The sequence below is a fragment of the Dermacentor silvarum genome, chromosome 4 (assembly GCF_013339745.2).
Source record: "Dermacentor silvarum isolate Dsil-2018 chromosome 4, BIME_Dsil_1.4, whole genome shotgun sequence".
In the NCBI taxonomy this organism is placed as follows: domain Eukaryota; kingdom Metazoa; phylum Arthropoda; class Arachnida; order Ixodida; family Ixodidae; genus Dermacentor; species Dermacentor silvarum.
The window spans coordinates 189,919,747-189,927,821 of NC_051157.2; positions in this window are offsets into that span (position 1 = coordinate 189,919,747).

The following is an 8,075-nucleotide window of genomic DNA, read 5'->3' on the forward strand; positions in this document are numbered from 1 at the left end:
AATAGCAATACCTCGAAGCACAAGACCACACATACATGCACAAAAAGGGAACAGGAAAAGAGACCTTGAGTGAAACACTGTCCTGTCTGCTATTCTGTTCCCTTTTGTGTGTGCTGTAGTGCTTCAATCAAGACCTTTCTATATGAGCTTCAGCAAACAACTAGCCCCACTCGCCATCTCGTTGCACTGACGTATGTTTTTTTTTTTTGGGGGGGGGGGGGGGAGGGATTAAGGTGGGGAACCATCAGACCCTAGAAAAAATACTGGCAGGCCTCAGAACGACATAAATAATTTGATTTTTCGCTTTTCTACAGCCAGTTTCCATTTTGTTTCGTAGGAGGAGACTGCATTACAACATGACTGAGAAGGTGATCACAGGGGAGCAGAACATCATGACATTTTAGCACTTGCTCAGTTGCTACTCGTTGTTAGGCCCGATGTAGCAGCACAGCAGACAAAAGAGCAAGGCACAGCAAGTGCCAGAACGTCACAATTGTCCTGCTTTCATGTGACCGCATTCTGCATCATGATGTCACCTCCTGAGAAATTGGTTGTGGAAAAGCTATTAAATTATTTTGGAAGCTACAAAGCTTGTCAGTATTTACTCCAGGATTATGAGGTCTCAGACCTTCATTTAATTGTGAATCAAAACTATCATGTCAGTACTCTAAAGATGTAATTTTCATAACGAAGCCAATGGTTTTTATGTTAGAGATGCAGTAGACTTGTTATTCCATTTTTTACCTTACATATGTTATAGTTGACTTCATCTGATAAAGACAGTTATATCCCTACTTGCCTATTCTTAGTGAATTACATTAGTTTTGATTTTGATGCAGTCATGATACTAATTGCCGAACAACGGCAAGTATTTGATGGATCAGCATTGAGTGCTGCTGTGTCTCTTGTGGTATCAGAGGGAAAGTTACCTAATTTATTGAACAGGCCACACACTCATATTTTAGCACGGCACTGGCCTTGCAAATCACTAAGTTCTTCACTGCAAAGCTACTTCAAACATTACCATTTCAAAAGTGAAGTTTTAATTTTATATGGAGCTCTAGGCCCCTTCCAAACAAGCTTGTACACAGAAATGCTTACACAGTACACTATTGTGAAATGGACCACAATGTTGCAGTGCATGAAAATGAGACAAAGTGGTACATACACACAGCACAGACTGGCAATTAAATACTCATTTAAAGATTAACATAGAAGGGCTGCTGACACTGTCCTTCTTGCATCATTCAGTTTTGAAAGCTAATACTTTCCTGGTTAGCTTGTCCTGACTCTTGCGCAACAATATGCATTCACGAAAGGTAGAGGAGCAATCTGCATCCACGGCTGCTAATTATGTTCACTTAGATCTATCACCAAGACAGCTGCCCCCCCCCCCCCCCCAGTTTGTACTATCCTATTTCCAGGAGACAATGGCAGAAAGTAGACAACCTATTAAATGCATGCCGCAAACTGATTTCATTGTCTCAATTTATCCTCCATGATGATTCTGTGTGTCTGCACATTAGCAGCACTGGATGATAAGAAAGCCTCATTATAACACAAGGCTTGATCTTTGAATCAAGCATTTAGTAGCCAGTCATCAAAGCAATTTCGCCATCATGAACCAGTTATCCTTGCGGAGCAATACAGCTGTGAATACAAGTGAAAACACTTTGTCGGCAGCACAGCCCAAATCACGTCCCAATGCCTACATACCACTTCGGAGGTAAAGTGGACGTCCACAAGATCTCTAATTTTAAATATCCTACTTGCAACGTCCGAAGAATATCACACCCAGACCTGAATTGTCACTGCCCATCTTTGTTTCCACATGAGAGAAATATGCTTTTTTGATAAGTTTAAAACACAACGCTATATGTATCCTGTCTTGCTTATTTTCCAACACTCCTAACAATAATGACTTTAGCTGAATTGATGCCAAGAATGTCTGGTGGAGGGTTCAGAAAACAGGGACTGCACACTGCCCTAATGCGAGCTCGCGTGTTTCTTCTGCTGAATGGGAATTCTGCTCGAGGCAGACGTTGCATGCATCACGTGTCCGCTGCGAACGTAATATTCACTATTGGCGTTATGTCGGTAACATAATTCACAAAAAAAATTAAATTATATGGTTTTACGTGCCAAAAGAAGTTCTGATTATGAGGCACGCCGTAGTGGGGGACTCCGGAAATTTGGACCACCTGGGGTTCTTTAACGTGCACCTAAATCTAAGTACACGGGTGTTTTCGCATTTCGCCCCCATCGAAATGCGGCGTGGGCGGGATTCGATCCCGCGACCTCGTGCTCAGCAGCCTAACACCATAGCCACTGGGCAACCACGGCGGGTAACAAAGCGATTCTCTTAAGTGAATGAAGCACATACAAATATGATCAAGGCAATGCCACAAACAATGGAAGTGGCCTTGGTTAACACTGAGCGAGGCCTATATACATAACCTTGCACTGGTCATCCGAAGCTATTCGTTGGACGGCATTCCAGTCACTAGGATTAACCTTCCCCCAAGTTATCGCCGATACATGTTGGCAGAAACTTGAACATGACACGTTGAAAATCGCATTCGTGTCTAACGTAATTATGGCAACGGACTACGCAGTTCAATTACCGGCAATGCGGCGACTCACTCTGACAAACGTTTACAAAGTTGCCAATGCTAGGTTACCTAGCACAAAATGCGTTTCCCCATGAGTGAAATGAACATGCACGGCAATCCTGTTTAGTAAATGCGTTCGCACGGAGCAGTCAAGCGAGCAATGAGTAAGAAAGTTAAGAGCTCGTGGAGCCCATACTTACTGATCACCGTCACCACAGCGTGCATACGAGGACGATGGCAACAGCTGTATCATCGACTTCTGACACTGTTCCGCGAGATATAACTTTGAAAACGTCATGCCCTGGAGCCGAGCTCACCAACTTCGCAGCAAATCATGCCGCGCTGACTAGGCCGTAAACATCATACACGTTACTCTGACCGCACGTATGCCAAACACAGGAAGAAAACAACGCAGCACTGATACAACGTGCACGGAGGTTTGCTGTCACCGCGACTCAACTGTACGTACGTACGTACTACACGGCGAGTGCAGCGCAACGCCGGCTACGCACACTGCACGCACACAAAGCAATGCAGGGAGACGCCGAGGGCAATGCTAGGAGGCGTTGTGCTGCCACATGTGGATTCCGCTCGGCCGGCTTGAAATTTCGAAAACTCCACTCAATGCTTCCGCCGGAAGATGTTTTACCTTTGCTGGTGGGTTCAACGGCGCTCTGCGCCATGTAATGTCTAGTGGGCTGAGGGCGCTGCGAGCGCACGTGGAATGTGCGGAGGTGCAGTCTAGAGTGTACTAGACAATGGTCCAGTGGGCCGAACGGCGCTCTGCCGCTGAGGCGCCGCGTGTGGAAAAATAGTGCGAGGGCGCTGCGAGCGAACTGAATTGAGGCGGAGACGCGCTCCGCGGCATATTCAACGTACTTTCGCTGCGGGCACCGAGGCCAATTGCGCATAGTACGCTCTTAAAATAGCGCTTTATTTCAACTGCAAATTTATGTTTACACCATTTTACCAAACATATATGTTTGAGGCATAGATTATACAACGCGACGTCTTAAATTTTGCTGTCGTTGTCAAGCGCGTCGTCTGCTAGCGAGCGCGCGTTCGCTACGCGGACGCTGGCGGACGCCCAGTTTTTCTCGCAGAACCTCTGGGCAGTACATTTTTTTAATGGTTTAGTTGCTTCGGTGCGCCCATGACTCTTGACGGCCGGTGCCAAATGTAGTTTTAGCCAGGTGAACTGCTGTTTTTAACACTGTCTAAAATTTAGTAACTGGTATCTCCGCACCATGAAGGCTACGTAGGAAAATTTTATTATTGATATCCTGTCATTTTACGCGCGCTTCTTGTTGATGGATATTGATCAGGGACAATGATCGAAGAAAAAATTAGAGTGAAATAAGCCAGGTTTATTAACTGCGTGGCGCAAAGAACGATCAATCCATTTTTAGGTAATTAAATCAAAGGGCACATAGACCAGGATATTCAGGATATATATGTAAGGAAAATTCAGGATATATATGTAAGGGGAAAAATAACAAATATTCTAAATGCAATAATTGAAAAAGTGAGCACTCCCGACCGGAATAAGCGTACGTGTTTGCAGTAACAAACACACGTATTAGTGAATACTGCACATAAAACTAATTCGCAGAAATAATATTCATAGCAGGCAGAACCATCTTATATATAAGATGGTTTTGCCTGCTATGAATATCATGACATTTCCGTTGGAATGTAACGCATAACAACACTATTGAAATCTCAAAGGTGAGTGACTGAATGCAAGTGAGGACTGTTATTCCGAATGATTTTGCTGCCGGAGAGTCATGGCTGTTGCGCAGAGGCGCAGTTCCTGAGAGAATTAACGGACGGGTGTTAAGTCCTGCTTAACAAGTTCCTAGCTCTCATTCAATATAAACGCCCCGTTTTGGGGCAACCTGTAAATCTGCTAACTTGATTTAGACAAGAATTTTTGACAGTCTCACCATGTTTGCAACCCATTAAAACTGAGTGCCCCATGTGGTACCACACTTATCTTCTTCAACGAACGCAACAGATCTGCACATATCTCTACGTGTATATCAGACATGCCGTTCCTTTAATTGTTTCATTATGGTCGTTATCATAGTGCACCGGATAACTGAACGCAGCCGTTTATAATATACAAGCTGCTGAGTTGAGCGGTCATACATTTGGGAACGGCATTACATTTATGCATGAAATATAGGATATGCGTAACATGTTTTCCTTGGAAATCAGACTCGAGAATAATTTATGTTGTTTACACCCCCAGAAATAAGCCGAAGAACGCAGACACCTGCTTTTTTCCTTTTCTTGTTTTAATATAAGCAAATTCTTCGGTTTTACGTGGCAAAACCACGATATGATTATGAGGCACCCGGTTTAGTTTTTGCCACCTGGGGTTCTTTAACGTGCACCTAAATAGAAGTACACGAGTCTTTTTCCATTTCGTTCTCATCCAATTCCGCGACCTGGATTGAACCCGCGAGCTCCAGTTTATCAGCGCAACGGCTTATCCACTATATAGCCACTAATTAAGCTACTACGTAGGCTTTCTTTTCTTTTTTTTTCTTTTTTGAAGTATCGACTGGAAAAAATTCCACGTACGGCTTACGGCCAAAGATTAGCATGTAGAATGACTAACTAAAACTGTTTTCGGCGCTCGAGGTCCTACCGCAATAAATGACCCCTTACCAATTACTCCGCATTCTGTCACGCGAGAAAGGCGGAAACTTGAATGGAATGTTGCGCTGCAGTTTACTTTTTTTAATCTATAACAATGCTTCCAGTAAATCTGAGTGCAAGGCGCCGGATGGGGCAGATATGCTTTACTTGTTTGAAGCGGCAAGCAGGAAGGTTATATATGTTTCTCCGTCTGCGTTTCGCAAGACCTACTGATGGAAAGATACATATGCTTCTTGAAGAACGAGAAAAAAAAAAACTTTTCTCCAAAGGGAACCGTACAATAAAGTAGTAGAATGAAAGCCGACACTGCGGCCGCAATGCACGCGCAATCACCGAGCGGCATAGAAAATAATAAAAAATAAAAAAAGAGAAAGGAAAGGAATTTATTCTTAACGCATAAATACATGTCATATACAATTATGAACACCATTTGAGCGGTCTGAACGCAAATACCAGCGCGCGAAGTAGTACGAATGACCCTGCTGAGCGGTATCGCCAGCAGTTTCCAACGGCGCGACCTTGATGTGGCCCAATCCACTTCGACTGCAGCTCCGCCCCAGTATTTTTCCACGTCGGGCGCCTCACTGTAAAGCATGCGCCACCCCAGCCGCTCGTCCCACTCGACCGTATTCTAGTACACTCTAGTGCAGCCCACGGCGTGTTCAACGTGGTTGCTGGGGTGCGCCGATTGCGCATTCATGCTTTTGAACGAGTGTTATATTTTAATCGCAAAGTGTCATTGACATTGTTTTGCCGCATCGTTATATTTAAGGCATCGATTATACTGCACAACATCTAGCGTTATCTACTACTGCTAGCAGCACACGCCCGTAATGCGGACGTATGCGTGTGCGCCAGGTTAGCGTCTTCTAAACTCATTATTTCGTAGCAGAAAATCTATAGAGTCATGTTAATATTCCTAATCATTTTAAGTGAATTTGTTTTTTGTTCACATTGATATGTTTCGGGCGCGCTTACAGCCTAATTTCGTCACACCAGAGTCCTCTGGCAAATTGACTGTAAGCCAATTTTTAGTATTTCGCGCTATGAGAAGCTTTTCGGTGGGGAGCTGTACTTACGATTAGTTGAACGCTCCGTTCAAGTAATAGTCAACATAACACGGCTACAGTGTTCTAGTACACTGTAACACGGCCTTGCTAGCCACTGTAGCCTTGCGAACGAAGCACGAAGTGAATAATAATGAGTTGACATGCTGATTTTTCTCGATAGTTCGTACATGTAGAAGCGACACGGAAAGAAAGAATCAGGTATAATCAAAATTTATACTGCGAGATTCATGAACGCGGGAATATTTTGTAATGACAAGATTAAAAGCAGTTTCTTTTTTTCGGTATGTATCGCCACCGAAAGAAAAGTGCATGCCCAAAATGGGGCTTCTGCTTTGCGCAGGGGGCGCTGCAAAAATGGTGCTAAGAACCATTTTTATTTGGTTGATAGAAGTGTTAGGTTAACCGACCTATCTATATATATTGTTTTTCATTCTTTTTTAGTTTCTTGGTTATTTTGGTTGGATGTTAGTAGGTAACTATGTTGTTTGAAGCCAGGACGGGAGTATTGCGGATGTACCGAGTCAAGTACCAAGGTACAGACACGTTGTGCAGTGCATGTGGAGAGGAAGAGGAAACGGCTGAACGCCTCATACTTTTCTGTAAAGGGCTTAACCCTACAGTGCAAAACAACGGGCATAGAGTTTCACAGTATAGTGAGAAACTCTATGACAACGGGGCTGATTTTTTCAAAGCATTGGGGTTTAGGGACAGTGGAGGCAAAATAGACTTTAAGCGGGTAGAAATAACCAAACATAGGTTATCTTATTGGTGGCTAAAATCAAGGCAGGGGTGAAATTTCGCCCACCACAAAATACAAAATATGTTAATAGTCACGGCTAGGTGGCGTATGCCACCACCCGATTTAAAGGGTTCAGCCTCATCCATCCATCCATAAAAAAGCGCCCTCAATCCGAAACTAGGTAGTACCAAGCTCGGTCGTCTGCTTCGGAAAGCACGTTTACATATGGACCCGCCACTTTCGGTAGTGTTTGTACCACGGCTTGCAGCGAATATCGGGCGCCGAAGATTTTTCCAGGGGTGGTACGCTTCGTAAATGCAAGAAATTACACAACACCGAATACGTGTACGCCGTTCAAGAAATGAGCGGCGAAGTTTTAGCGCGGTGTCAATCGCAAGTGACGCGAGTCACGTACGAAGTTGAACTTCAGGTAAGGTTTGCACGCTGCTAGATTCAGGCGCACAAACGCGAGGAAATGCTTGCTATAAATGAATTCGCAGCAGCGATAAGCAGACATCATGTGTACGGAACTGCTCGAGCGCACGACGGTACGCGCCGCGACGGCAGCGGTCTTTCAGCTTGCCGCGATGTACGAACTGCTTGAGCGCACGATCGTAGGCGCCGCGACGGCAGCGCTCCTTCAGCATGCCGCGAAACGGCGGGCCTCTTGCAATATTTGTTGACTGCATGCCGCTAAACAAGAAGTCATTCCTGCATGCGCTGTAGTAACGGCCATCTGTCCCTTATTTAGCAACTGATAAATAACTGATGCACTGCATATGAGCTCGCAGTAACGTACTACGTGCGAATCACGCTGCAGCGCGAACTCGTGCGCTGCTCGCTTGATGTAGCTTTTAATAACAGCGCTCGAACAACGATGTGCTGTAATCAATACTGCCTTGCTGCGCTGCCTCAACGTGCGGGCTTGAGGTCAAGGACGAGTACATTTAAATCTCAAACCTGTGCTGCTCATAGTGGGGTAATGAA